Here is a 15292-nt window from a genome sequence, read left to right as displayed (position 1 = left end):
GCAGAAGAGATTGGCATGAAATACTCAAATGGATGAAAAGCAAGGATCTATAAGCAAGACTACATTATCCAGCAAGGCTATCACTTAAAATTAAAATAAAGATCATTCCAGACCAGAAAAAACTAAAGGAGTTTACTACCACCAAATCAGTATTACAAGAAATGTTAAAGAGTCTTCATTAAGAAGGAAAAAAAAAAAAAAACAGAGGGACATAGTTATAAAGAATAAAATGGCAATAAGTACGTACCTATCAATAATCACCTTAGCTGTAAATGGCTTAAATGCTCCAATTAATGTAGCTTAATGGATAAGAAAATAAGACCCATATATATGTTGTCCACAAGAGGCCCACATCAGATCAAAAGATACATACATACTAAAAATTAAGGAATGGAAAAAGACATTTCATGCAAGTGAAAATGAAAAGAAAAAAAAAACACACCTGAGGTAGCAATATAAATATCTGACAAAATAGACTTTAAAAGAAAGGCTATAATAAAAGAAAAAGAAGAACAATCCATAATGATAAAGGGAGCAATCCAAAAAAAGATTTAACCCTTGTTAACATCTATGCAATTCAACAAAGGAGCACCTAAATATAAATAAAGCCAATCTTGAGTGATCAACAGTAATACAGTGATAGTAGGGAATTTTAACACCCAATTTACATCAATGGATAGCTCTTCCAGACAGAAAACCAACAAGGAAACAGCAGCCTTAAATGATACACTACAACAGATGACTTTAAGTGGTATCTTTTTTATTGTTGTTAATCCTCACCTAAGGATATATTTTCCATTAATTTTTAGAGAGAGTAGAAGGAAGGGAAACAGGGAGTGAATGAATGAGAGAGAGAGAGAGAGAGAGAGAGAGAGAGAGAGAGAGAGAGAAACATCAATGTGAAAAAGATACATTGATTGGTTGCTTCCCTCACATACCCCAACTGGCCAAGGGAACAAACCTACAACCCAGGTACATACTCTTGAACCTGTTAGTGGGCTGATGCTCTAACCACTTAGCAACCCCAGCCAAGGAATTTAAATGGTATCTTCAGAACATTTCACCCCAAAACATAATACACATTTTTTGACCTTGCACATGGAACATTTTCTAGGATAGACCACATATTAGTACACAAAAAAGTCTCAGTAAATTTAAGAAGATTGAAATTATATCAAGCATCTTCTCTGACCATAATGATATGAAACAAAAAATCAATCACAAGAAAAAATTGAAAACTACACAAAGAAATAAAGGCTAAATAGAATGTTACTAAACAATGAATGGTTAACAAGTTCAAGGAAGAAATTAAAAGATACCTTGAAAGAAATAAAAATGAGAACACAACCCAAATGTATATAATATAGCATAAGCAGTCTTAAGAGGGAAATTCATAGCATTACAGGTCTACCTCAAGAAACAAGAAAAATCTCAAAAACAAACAAACATCTAACTTTACACTTAAAGAAACTATAAAAAGAACAACAAAGCCAAAAATGAGTAGAAGACAGGGAATAATAAAGATCATAGCAAAAATAAACAAAATGGCCAAAAAATGGGTCATGGGTTCGATTCCTAGTCAAGGGCATATACCTCAGTTTTATCACTGGCCCAGGCATGGGTGCACAGGGGAGAGGCCAATCAAGGTGTTTCTCTCTCTCTCTCTCCTCCCTCCTTTCCACTCTCTCTAAAAATCAATGGAAAAAATATCCTTCAATGAGAATCCTATATAAAAAAAGCCTAATATGCTAAGTATTGGGTTGTCCAGTCATCCGTTCAACCAATCAAAGCCAAGGTAACAAACCTGCAACCCATCCTATCTAATATGCAAATTGACCATCACTCCAACACACGAGATGGCTGCCCCCATGTGGACACAAGATGGCCTGTAGGGGAGGGCAGTTGTGGGTGATCAGGCCAGCAGGGGTGGGCAGTTGGGAGGGACCAGGCCTGCAAGGGAGGGCAGTTGGGGGCAATCAGGCCTGCAGGGGAGGGCAGTTAGGGGTGACCAGGCTGTCAGGGGAGGGCAGTTGGGGGTGACCAGGCCTGCAGGGGAGGACAGTTGGGGGGCACCAGGCCTGCAGGGGAGGGCAGTTGGGGGGTGACCAGGCCAGCAGGGGAGGGCAGTTGGGGGCTACCAGGCCAGCAGGGGAGAGCAGTTAGGGGCAACCAGGTTGGCAAGGGAGGGCAGTTAGGGGTGACCAGGCCAACAGGGGAGGGCAGTTGGGGGTGACCAGGCCTGCAGAGGAGGACAGTTAGGGGCAATAGGGCCGGCAGGGGAGCAGTTAGGCATCGATCAGGCTGGCAGGGGAGTGGTTAGGGAGTGATCAGGCTGTCAGGCAGAAGCGGTTAGGGTCAATCAAGCAGGCAGGCAGGCAAGTGGTTGGGAGCCAGCAGTCCTGGATTGTGAGAGGGATTCCAGATTGGAGACGGTGCAGGCTAGGCTGAGGGACACCACCCCCCCATGCACGAATTTCATGCACCGGGCCTCTAGTATGCTAATGATATACTAAGGTTGCTCAACCGCTCACTATGACATGCACTGACCACCAGGGGGAAGACAGTCAACTGGCCAACCAGTCACTATGATGTGCACTGACCACCAGGGGGCAGACGCTCTGACCGGTAGGTTATCTTGCTGCTGGGGTCTGGCTGATCAGGACTGAGCAAGACAGGCCAGACATGCCCTAAAGCCCTCCCACTGTCCCTCCCCAGCTGGCCAACCTCCCATGTCCCTCCCCAGTCCCAATCGTGCACCGGTGGGGTTCCTCAGCCTGGCCTGTGCCCTCTTGCAATCCGGGACCCCTCAGGGGATGTTGGAGAGCTGGTTTCAACCTGATTCCACAGGCCAGGCCGAGGGACCCCACTGGTGCACAAATTCATGCACCAGGCCTCTAGTGTAAAAATAAAATAAAATAGAGTCTAAAAACCAAGTACTGGGGGTGTGGAGGGTATAGTGATGGGGAGGGAGGAGCTTCTCTTGTCCACCTGGAACCTTGGATCCCCGACAGTTTTGCAGAACACTGATATCCATGGACTCTCACATGGACTTCATTTAAAAAAAATACAAAGACCATCAATGGACAAAAACATGAGTCATTTTGTATTGTGGCATTCAAATCCTAGATCTTTGGGAAAGCAACAAGTACAAGTTTTTGAAGACCCTGAGGCCTACCATCATTACTCATTCAAAATTTGAGTTTGAATAACTTCATCAAGACTTCGATCTTCTTCAAAAGCCTCAAATCTCATCTGCATTAAAGCTCTCTGTTGAAGTCTGTCACAAAAGTAAAAGCTTCTGAGGCAGTAGTACCATTTCCCCCATCTTATGGGTGGAAAAACTGAAGCAGAGAGAAGTTAAGTAATTGGCTTCGTCACACAGTTATAAGTGTCAGAATCAGGGCTGACCACAAAATGTGCAAGCCAGAGTCCATGCATGTCATCGCTGCATCATCCTATTTTTTCAGTGTTAGAGTAGCCTTGCCAGGTTTTAATTTTTAAATCTAAGAGATTGTTCCCAATATATAGGGTAGGGTCCCTAGGCCTGGCCAATGATAAGGGCCGTACTGTGGGGTGACCAGCAGGGTGATTGGGGGGACCCAGCTGGCACCCATCTTGGTTGGTGGCCTGGCACTGCCCACTGGCCAGCTCTGCCCCCCACTGCTGCCACCAGTCACCTCCTTCTGTGAGGCGACTGGCGAGCAGGGTGATTGGGGGGGGGTCCCTGCTGGCACCTGCCTTAGCAGGCGGCCTGGTGCTGCCCACTTGCTGGCCCTGAACCCCGCTGCCGGTCACCTCCCTCAGAGCAATCAGGGGGCAGCACTGCCCACTCACCAGCCAGCCCTGCCCCCCACTGGTGCCACTGGTTGTCTCCCTCTGTGGGATGACTGGCAGGGAGCTCGGGGGCCCCTGCTCCCACCCACTTTGGCTGGCCTGGGGCCTTCGGGCTGGGGGAAGCTCCTGCATTGAGTGTCTGCCCCCTGGTGGTCAGTGCGTGTCATAGCGACTGGTCATTTCGCCGTTCGGTCGATTTGCATATTAGGTTTTTATTATATAGGATTAGAGGCCCAGTGCATGAAATTAGTGCATGGGGGGGGGGGTCACTTAGTCCAACCTGCACCCTGTCCAATCCAGGACTACTCGGGGGATGTCTGACTTGCAATATGGAACCGCTGGCTCCTAACTGCTCACCTGCCTGCCTGCCTGATTGCCCCTAACCGCTCTGCCTGCCTGCCTGATTGCTCCTAACTGTCCTCCCCTGCCAGCCTGATCACCCCTAACTGCCCTCTTCTGCTGGCCTGATCGCCCCTAACTACCCTCCCTTGCTGGCCTGATCATCACAAACTGCCCTCCCCTGCTGACCTGATCACCCCTTACTACTCCCCCTGCTGACCTGATTGCCCCTAACTGCTCCCCCCTGCCAGCCTGATCACACCTAACTGCTCTCCCATGCTGGCCTTATCGCCTCTAACCATGTCTGCCTCAGCTCCCGCCACTGTGGCTTTGTCTGGAAGGAATGCAGGATGACCGGAAGATGTCCTGTCGACCTGGTCTAATTCGCATATTACCCTTTTATTAGTATAGATGTTCCTTTAGACTAAAGCTAAGGACACAGTACTTTCCCAAAGAATATATGTCCTATGGCCATAAGTTTTCATTGGTAGAGAAGCATAAACTTCGCAGGATAAGTTTAGAATCATGTCTTTTGTTGTGTCCTATAAAAACTTGAGTCAACAATAAGAAAAGGAGGATTAAGTGGTAAAAATATATGAGGTCAGATTGTACTCTCTGAGTCTGTAGTTTAGAGAAAAGAGCCTCAACCTAAAAGTTAATGGTTCTTATTCTCTCTGCCTCTTCCCAAATATTTGAAGACCTGGAAAATCACTTAACCACTCTGAGCCTTAACTTCATCTGAAAAGTAAATCTGATAATATTTTCCCTGCCAACTTCACAAGGTTGTTGTGAGGATAGCATATATAAAAAGGACTGTTAGATAAAATGTGCAGTACACACATAGTTGCAAGTCACCCCGTCAGTTTTGGGCCCAGGAAAGTAGGTGATTTAAGCACAGTGAAAGCTCCCACCATGTCGAGGCTGGACATATGGTAACAAGGCTGTTAATTTTTGTTTTCTCTGAGTACAGAGTACTCTTGTGGGCTAATTCTAAGAAGGAGGAAGACTATAAATTTCCCCAAAATTATAAGTTAGTATTACTCTAGAGCTGTTATGTGTTGTAACATATTTGTTGTGTGCAAAATTTACTAAGTGGTAACTCGCTTTTTTTTTTTTAATGAAAGAACATAGAGCAGAACATTCTCAATGCATCCTACCTAGTAAGAGTCAATATTGTTTTAATTATATGTGTGTGAATGTGTGTGTTTGTATTTGTGTACTTGGTCATTAAATAAAACACATTTTTATGAAGAAAATAAATAAATAAAAATAAAAACCAAGTACTGGTTCTTGGAAAAGATAAATAAGATTGATAAACATTTAACCAGACCCATAAAGAAAAAAAGAGAGAGGACCCAAATAAATAAAATCAGAAATAAAAGAGAAGTAACAAATGAAAAGCACAGAAATACAAAGGATTGTAAGAAAATATTATAAACAACTACATCCCCAAAAATTGGACAATTGGAACTATATAAAAAAAATAGCTAGAAAGATACAACCTTCCAAAACTGAATCAGGAAGAATCAGGAAATATGAATAGACCAATTATAGCTAAGAAAATTAAAGCAGTAATTTTAAAAACTCTCAACAGACCAATGTCCTAGAATGAATGGCTTCTCAGGTGAATTTTACCAAACATTCAAAGAATGAATACCTATTCTTTTGAAACTATTTCAAAAAATTAAAGAGGAAGAAAGACACAAGCTCATTTTATGAGGCCCAAATTATCCTAATTTCAAAACCTACATAAAGACACTATAAAGAAAGAAAATGAGCCTGGCCAGTGTGGGTCAGTGGTTGAACGTCAACCCATGAACCAGGAGGTCATGGTTAATTCCCAATCAGGACACATGCCCAGGTTGTGGATTCAATCCCCAGTTGGGGGCATGTAGGAGGCAGCCAATAGATGATTCTCTCATCATTGATGTTTCTATCTCTCTCTCCTTCTCCTTTCTTCTCTGAAGTCAATAAAAATGCCTTTTTTTTTTTTTAACAAGAAAGAAAATGATAAGCCGATATCCCTGATGAACATAGATGTTAAAATTCTCAACAAAATATTAGCAAACCGATGCAGCCATACCTTAAGAAAATCATACTCCATGATCAAGTGGGATTTATTCCTGGGATGTAATATTCACAAATAAAAGTTATATACCTCATAAACAAAATAAAAGGTAAAAATCACATGATTGTATCAATAGGTACAGAAAAAGCATCTGATAAAACTCAGCACCCATCTATACTAATAAATGGGTAATATGCTAATTAGACCGGATTGACCGGACATCTTCCAGATGTACGACTTCCTTCTGGAAAAAGCCACAGTGGTGGGGGCCAAGGCAGAGGCGGTTAGAGGCGATCAGGCTAGCAGGGGAATAAGCAGTTAGGGGTAATCAGGCCAGCGGGGGAGCAAGCAGTTAGGGGTGAGATCAGGCTGGCATGGGGTAGCAAGCAGTTAGGGGTGCAATCAGGCTGGTGCAAAGGAGCAAACAGTTAGGGGCAAGATCAGGCCAGCAGAGAAGGGCAGTTAGGGGGCAATCAGGCCAGCAGGGGAGGGTAGTTGGGGGCCATCAGGCCAGCAGGGAAGGGCAGTTGGGGGCCATCAGGCCGGCAGGGGAGTGGTTAGGGGGTGATCAGGCTGGCAGGCAGAGGCGGTTAGGGGTGATCAGGCAGGCAGGCAGAGGTGGTTAGGGGTGATCAGGCAGGCAGGCAGGCAGACAGACGAATGGTTAGGAGCCAGCGGTCCCGGCTTGTGAGAAGGATGTCCTAGATTGGAGAGGGTGCAGGCCAAGCTGAGGGGCACCCTGCCCCCACAATGCATGAATTTCGTGCACCAGGCCTCCAGTTTATGATAAAATCTCTCGGCAGAATGAGAATAGAGTGAACATACCTAAACATAGTAAAGAAGAAGAAAGCTGGAGGACTCACACTACCTGACATCAAACTATACTACAAGGCCATAGTAAACAAAGCAACATGGTACTGGCATAAAAACAGATATATAGATCAATAAAACAGAATAGAGAGCCAAGAAATAAACCCACACCTTTATGGTCAATTAATATTTTACAAAGGAAGCAAGAACATACAGTTGGGTAAAGACAGTCTATTCAATTCAATAAATTGTGTGGGAAATTGGGCAGATATGTGTAAAAAAAATAAAAGTAGACCACCTTTTTACACACCAGGCACAAGTATAAACAAAATGAATTAAAGACTTAAATGTAAGCTGTAAAACCATAAGTCTTCTAGAAGAATAGTCAATAAAATCTTGAACATTTCTTACAGAAATATTTTTTCTGATATATATATCCTAGGGCAAGGGAAACAAAAGAAAAAATAAACAAATGGGACTACATCTAACTAAAAAGTTTTTCCACCATAAAGGAAACCATTAACAAATTGAAAAGACAGCCCACTCAATGGGAAAACATATTCGCCCATGATACATCTGATAAGAAGTTACTATCCAAAATTTATAAATAACTTATACAATTCAACACCACAAAAACAATAATACAGTTAAAAAATGGGCAAAGGATATGAATAGACACTTTGCCAAAGAGGACATACAGATGGCCAATAAAAATATGAAGATGCTCAATGCCACTAATCATCAAGAGAAATGCACATGTAAACCACAATATTATCAATAAATTAACACACAACTGTTGTAGAAGATGTGGAAAAAAGGGAACCCTCATGCACTGCTGGTAGGAAAGCAGATCGTACAGCCATGGGGAAAACATTAACCAAACTAGGAGCCCAGCACATGAAATCACGTGGCTCCGCCCACCCACCTGCAGCCCTGCCTTGACACCCGAACCTGTCCACACAGAGCTCCAGTGCGCCTGGCCCAGCCCCCAAACCCTCTGGCCTTCTCTGGCCACTTCAAGCCCCACCCTCAATCCCTCGAGTCGCCTGGGGCTGGTCCCACCTTCTCTGGGCACCTCCCCATTTCCACCCAGTCTCCGGAGCAACACAGCGGCTCCACCCCATCATGGTGCCAGAGGAGAGCATGGAAGGCTCCTGCTTGCTGCGCTGTGCTCCTTCCCCTGGCAGGTGGGCCACGGGGCACTCAGAGTGCAAGTGGTGGGTGGCAAAGGACTGGTGAGGGGGGCGCTATGGGCTCTCACCCCTGTCCTCCCCAGCATGGGATGGTCCCGCCTCCTCTGGGCGCCTCCCCACTTCCACCCCATCTCCGGAGCAATGCCCCAGCTAATATGCTAATGACCTTATTGTTACCCATTATGGTGTCCCTACCATTAGCATATTAGCTCTTTATTAGTATAGATGTCACCCCAATAAATTGAATAAAAAAATAAAACAGCAACCAAAAAAAAGGAATTTTAAAGGAGATACTCCTATTTGCAGATGATATAACTACATAACTGGAAAACTTAACAGTTTAAATAATATAAACAGTAACAGAATAAAGTAAAGTAGTAGGATATAAAATTAAAATATAAAATAACCTTTTATATATATTTAACAATCTATACTAATAAAAGGGTAATATGCTAATTTGACTGGGTGACCGGCCATCTCCCGGACGTCCGACTTCCTTCCGGACAAAGCCACGATGGTGGGGACCGAAGCAGAGGGGGTTAGGGGCGATCAGGCCAGCAGGGGAGGGCAGTTGGGGGGCATCAGGCCAGCAGGGGAGCAGTTAGGTGGTGATCAGGCAGGCAGGCGAGTGGTTAGGAGCCAGCGATCCTGGATTGTGAGAGGGATGTCAGACTGCCAGTTTAGGCTCAATCCCACAGGAGACATCTCCTGAGCGGTCCCAAATTGGAGAGGGTGCAGGCCGGGCTGAGGGACACCACCTACCATGCACAATTTTCATGCACTGGGCCTCTAATAAAATATAATGGAGATAAAAAGATCCCAGACATGATAGTAATAAAAAGAGTAAATTTAAAATATATACATAACCTTTGGGAGGAAAATTCTAAAACATTCTTGATGCATTTGGCAATAGATTTTTCCAAATCACAAGAGGGAGATTACTCTGCCCAAGGTAAACGTGGCTTACCAAGGGGTGTTCATTTGTAAAATTGAGCAGTTGTGGATAGAATGGCTAACAACAGGTATATACTGTGTGTAGAGGGCTGCCTGGGAAGGCACATGGGCATTCTTTAAATTGTTGTCAGCTGAGCCCGAGGCGACTGGCAGAGCCGCGTCTAGGTTATGCCCTCCCCAAAGAGGTGGGGGGCGTTATCAGTACTGACTTTTTACCTTTGTCCAGGTGCCAGGGAGTGGGCTTTGATATGTAAATCCAGGCAAGCACCAGGAATACTAGGGCCTACTCAAGAATGCAAATAAGCTCCTTTGATCCTAAGTTTTGGTGATACTTCCTGGTATTTGGGGGTATAAAATAAATGGGCTGTGTGGGCTCCGGGGTCGCTGCCTCTCCATCAGAGAGGATGGCGTCCCACCTGGCTCCCAGCTTTGTTTCTATCTTTCTATCTGGTCTCTTTCTTTCTTTTATTTCTTAATCCCCAGCTCCTCCACTCAGGAACCGGACCTGTTCCTTTTCCGTGCTGGACGCGGAAAAGAGAGAACACCTCTATACTGTGTTCAATATGGCTGGGTATATTGAATCCTCCAGATTAGTTTCCTTAGGCCAGATAGAAACTACTATTGTCTGTCTCCAAACTAGGCAATACTCAGGGGGGTTAGGGCATGAAAGAAAGGCCAGTGTCTGATCACGTCCTGGGGTTATAGCCACATCTACAGATCCAACTGACAAGGCACTCCTGCCTCACAAGTTAGTCAAGTTTAACTTTTTTCCCCCCTGAAAGTATCTAATTTAATTAATTAATATGTAAACTCATGAGTAACTATGAGAAAAGAATGAGTTTATGAAAATAACTGGTCATAAATACACTGCTAAAAATCACAGCTGTTAAAAATTAAGTGTCCGTTCCCATTTGACCAAGGTGGCCACCATGCTTGCTGCTCCTGCATTCTCTCCTCCTTTTTCCCTACCTTCCACTGCAGGTAGGACCCATATGGAGCTGCCTCTGGCATGCCAGAGTCATCACTTGCTGGAGCATAATACCCATAAAAAAGGGAGGTGATGGAATTAAACCACCCCCAATCATTGGAAGATTTGGAATCTCCTTGAAAATTGGTATCGTTGGATTGCCAAATGTTGGTAAATCTGCCTTCTTCAATGTATTAATCATAGTCAGGCTTCAGGAGAAAATTTCTCATTCTGCAATATAGGTCCTCATCTAAAGACTTGATTTTCTTTGCCAGTACCACAAACCAGCAAGCAAAATTCCTGCCTTTCTAAATGTACTGTATATTGCTAGTCTTGTAAAAGCAGCTCACAATGGACAAGGCCTGGGAAATGCCTTTTTATCTCATATTAATGGCTGTGATGGAATCTTTCATCTAACACTTGCTTTTGAAGATGATGAGTTCACATATGTTGAAGGAAGTGTAGTTCCTATTCGAGATATAGAAATAATAAATGAAGAGCTGCAGCTTAAAGATGAGGAAATGATTGGGCCCATTATAAACTAGAAAAAGTGGCTGTGAGAGGAGGAGATACAAAAATAAAACCAGCCCAGCTGGTGTGGCTCAGTGGTTGAGCATTAACCTATGAACCAGGAAGTCACAGTTTGATTCCCAATCAGGGCACATGCCCTGGTTGTCAGCTCGACCACCCCGCCTCCCACAACCCCCTATGTTGAGGAGGCTACCGATTGATGATTTTCTCTCATCACTGATGTTTCTATCTCTCTCCCCTTCCCTTTCTCTCTCTGAAACCAATAAAAACATATAAACAACAAAAACAAAACTAAAACCTGAATATGACAATGTTGCAAAGTCAAATCCTGGGTTATAGATTTTTTTTAAAAAAATCTGTTCAATTCTATCATGATTGGAATGACAGATTGAAGTGCTGAATAAACATTTATTTATGACTTCAAAACCAACTGTCTACTTGGTTAATCTTTCTGAAAAATATTACATTAGAAAGAAAACAAATGGTTGATAAAAATTAAAGAGTGGGTGGACAAGTATGACTCAAGTGCCTTGGGCATTCCTTTCAGTGGGGCCTTGGAACTCAAGATGCAAGAATTGAAAGCTGAGGAGAAGCAGAAGTATCTGGAAGTGAACATGACACAGAGTGCTTTGCCAAAAATCATTAAGGCTGGGTTTGCGCATTCCAACTAGAAGACTTTTTCTCTGCAGGCCCAAATGAAATGCCTGCATAGATCATCAGGAAACGACGAATGTTCCTCAAGCTGCAGTAAAGAATCACACAAATTTTGAAAAAGGATTCATTATGGCTGAAGTAATGAAATACAAGGATTTTAAAAAGGAAGATTCTGAAAATGTGGTAAAGACTACTGGAATGTACAGACAATAAGGCAGAAATTATATTGTTGAAGATGGAGATATTATCTTCTTCAAATTAAATACACCTCCGCAATCAAAAAAGAAATAAAATTGTTAGTACTCAGCTAAATATACAATTTCCAAAAGGCATTTTTTTCAGAAAATTAATCTTCCTTACTAGTATGTTCCCTCCTTAATTCTAAATGTATAAAATTATTTCAGAAAACTAAATTTTCTGAAAACTGAAGGGATAAACAAAGTTGGGGGTAATGGAAATCTTTTACAAATAGAATTATTCATATTTGTTTTTAAGTTAAAATACTGTGGCCCTGTCTAGTGTTTCTAAGTAGTTGGCCCATGCAGTGAAGAGTCTCGGGTTCCATTTCCAGTCAAGGGCACATATCTGAGTTGCAGGTTCATCCCCAGTCCCAGTAGGGGCGCATGTGGGAAGCAACTAATCGATGTGTCTCTCTTACATCGATGTTTCTCTCTCTCTCTATCTATCTTTCCCTCCTTTCCACTTTCTCTAAATATACTCAGGTGAAGATTGAAAAAATTTTAAATACTGTGTACCTCTGATGAAATGCAAGTTCACTACTGTGAACTTTTTGCTTTTCACATGATTAAGGCCCCCCTCCAAATTGTAGAAGCTTTTCAGGAACCATATTACTCTCATGATACTTCATTAATCTCCATCATAAGTATTCTGTATCCATAAGTATTCTGCACTCATATTGCAAGTTTCATTTTTGTTTGACTTAAAAATAGAAATAAGGCTCTGCATAATGTATGTGGTGTAGATAAAAAGTTAAACACAAAACACAATAAAAGGAAGGCTTGAACACATCAAAAGTATTGGCAAATAGACATATATTTGAATATTGAGAGTTAAAATAATACTTTTACAGTAACTCATTTTTATGCATTAATAAAACCAAATACCAGTCCCAATTCTGTTGGATCAAAGAATTTCCATTCTATGATAGATTGCTGATGAGAATACAGAAAAAATTTAACCCCTTTCTTTAATCAGCTTAAAAAATATAAATATGAAAAATCACAAGTGCAATTCCCCCTTTGCATGGAGAGAACCAGCTTTTATTAAATGGAAAATGCCTCATAAGTCACCTGGACTTATTATTACCTACTAGTAGTTTGATTGGGCATTTATTTTTAACCACCTTGCTTTTATGGACTATAATAAGTCTAACCAAAAATAATCTAACATGGTGATCTGATCATAAATTCCTAACTGGGCAGGTCATGTTGGGTAACCACACCTCATGCCTATAACTTTTAGTGAAAGGTTTTTAAGAAAGCCCTGTCCATTGTTCATCTTGTGCGTCTAGGTTAACACACCTTTGAAATGCCAGAAGTAATCCTCTTCCAGAGCCTTCAAGGGAACACATAATCTTAACTATCCCGTACCTTGCTTTCTCCAACCTTCATGTAATCTTCCTTACATTCCCTCCTTAATTCTAAATGTATAAAAGAAACTGCAAAACTCATTCTCTGAAGCTTTTGAGATCTTCTTGCTTCCTACCATTGTTGTCAGTTTGGGCTCAAATAAACTCATAAAAATTCTCAAAAGGTTGGACTTTTCTTACATTGACACTTTGTTGACACAAGAAGGTCTGGGATATAGATTTGGGTCATAGATACACTATTTATATTTCAATACTGGCGACAGTGTACAAAGATCTGAAAATAATAAAACCTGACATTCAAGGAACTGTACTTCTGAGAACCAATTTTAATCACATCCTTAAGAAGCCCACACTGAGCAATCCTCACATTCTAGTCATGATCATCTTTCTTATTTCACTGAGGAAATAGCAATGATAAAATATGCTGTCTTCTTTCCACCACCCTGACCAACTTACTTGCATTCCTAGGTACATTTTTCCCCCGTTTATTCTCCCTTGATTCCAGATTCTATCTCCTTCATCCACCCCCACTTCAAGGACACTGCTTTCACAATTATGCTTTCTCTACTGCATGAATTTTCCCCACCTATAGAATCATTCCCACGAGCACACAAACATATTCTAAAATTTCCTACCATAAATTACACAACTTATAACCCATATTTCCCAGCTTCCCTTCATAAATAATTCCTCCAAAAAGTTGTCTTATATTCATTCTTATCACTGCCTCAGCTACGCTTTTTACATTAGTCATTTCAATCACATTTGTCACCCTGACTCCACTAAAATCACTCTTGATAAGGTCACCAGCATTTTCCATCTTGCCAGAACCTGGGGTCAATTCTCAGTCCTCATTTTCTATTCTTCAAATTTTGAAACATTTTCTTTTGTTTTTATTTTATATCAGGGGCTGTTCCTTTTCCATCTCCTTTGCTGTCCCTCTTTCAAAAATCTAAATGTTAGAGTGCTCCATGAATCAATCCTATCTGCTTTCTTCTATCAGCATGCCTTCCTTAGGTTATCACATTCAGACCCATGAATTTAAATTCCAATAATAAAGTAAAAACACCCAGTTCAACTTTCCCTGAACTCCAGGTACACATATTCAGTTGCCTACTCAACATCTCAAACTGGAAGAATAATAGACATTTCAAACTTAAAATATCCAAACAGAAACTCTTAAGTCTATCTTCCAATTTGCTCTGCCTATCTTCCCCACACAGTTGTTTAAGTTAACACCCTTAGCTGCTCCTTTGATATCACTCCACTTATAATCCTGTTACCATGTTCTTTTTTGGTGCCACCTTCATATGTATATTAGACTAACAGCTTTTTTTTAAATGTCATCTGCATATTGTATTGTGTGTTTACCACTCCAAGTCAAGTCTCCTTCCATCACCATTTCTAATAGCTTCTTACTACTTCCTATCATTGCCTTTCTTTTCCAAACCATCATTACTTCTAGTCTAAACAGCTGAAATTGCCTCTATAATGGTCCTTCCAGCTTTTGTACTCAACCAAAGGGATCATTTTAGAATACAAAGCACACTATAGCTTCCAATTTATCTTAATGATTATGTTATATGGCCCTTGCCTAACTCTGATCTTATCTCTTACTACTTTCCTTTCCTTTTCCACCTGTTTTAGCCAGAATAGCTTTCTTGTTAGTACTCAAACATGTAAAGCTAATTTCTTCCTTAGGTCTTTTCTATCTGCTTTAAATGTTCTTCTCTTAGAGAGTCACATGGCTTCAGTCTTACTTCATGTCTTTCTTTATATATTACCTCCTCAAAAAAGCCTTTCCTCATTTGTCCACCTTTCTGTATGCATTTCATATTTCAATAAAATTTACTTAAAGGAAGAAAGAAACAAAAGAAGAGAAAAAATGATCTTGTTTAAGATGTCTAACAATGAGTCAACAATTGTTATTTTGGCTAAATGTTTCCTAACTAAACTGATATTATCTTATTCACTTGGAACCTCTGCATTTTATTGTTTTTTTGTTAGTATTAATAGTTGTAAGTGTCATTCAATTACCTAAATATGAATAAGAAAACAAGTTGAAATTGGGGGGGGAAAAAAACAAAACAAAACATGTTTTTCTTTCCTTTGGTAGAAAGTAAACCAGAAGATATATTATTATAAATAGGGCACTTAAATGGCCCTATTGTTATAAAATATGAACTTTTAGCCTAAAATGAGTCTCCTCAGCTAGAGACCTGAATATATGAAGGGCAAAATACAAAATGATAACATATATATGTCTTTATTTAAAGGAATTTAAGAATATTTTTTAAACAAGAGGTTCAAAGGAGATGAAAATAGAGGTAGAA

General features: G+C 41.3%; 1 protein-coding gene and 1 pseudogene across 5 annotated transcripts in view; one reads left to right on the top strand and one right to left on the bottom strand.

Moving 5' to 3' along the window:
* Positions 1-15292, bottom strand: part of ZFP82 (ZFP82 zinc finger protein) — a 126634-nt gene that overhangs the window by 70684 nt on the left and 40658 nt on the right. The gene's annotated exons all lie outside the window — the stretch shown is intronic.
* On the top strand, positions 8759-11641 carry LOC308235251 (obg-like ATPase 1; annotated as a pseudogene). Its single transcript has 3 exons — positions 8759-8782; positions 10180-10762; positions 11018-11641. The product of its transcript is annotated as an obg-like ATPase 1 (transcript).

Source organism: Plecotus auritus, assembly GCF_963455305.1.
Source record: "Plecotus auritus genome assembly, chromosome: 10".
Taxonomy (NCBI): Eukaryota; Metazoa; Chordata; class Mammalia; order Chiroptera; family Vespertilionidae; genus Plecotus; species Plecotus auritus.
This window is presented reverse-complemented; position numbering and strand designations above follow the sequence as displayed.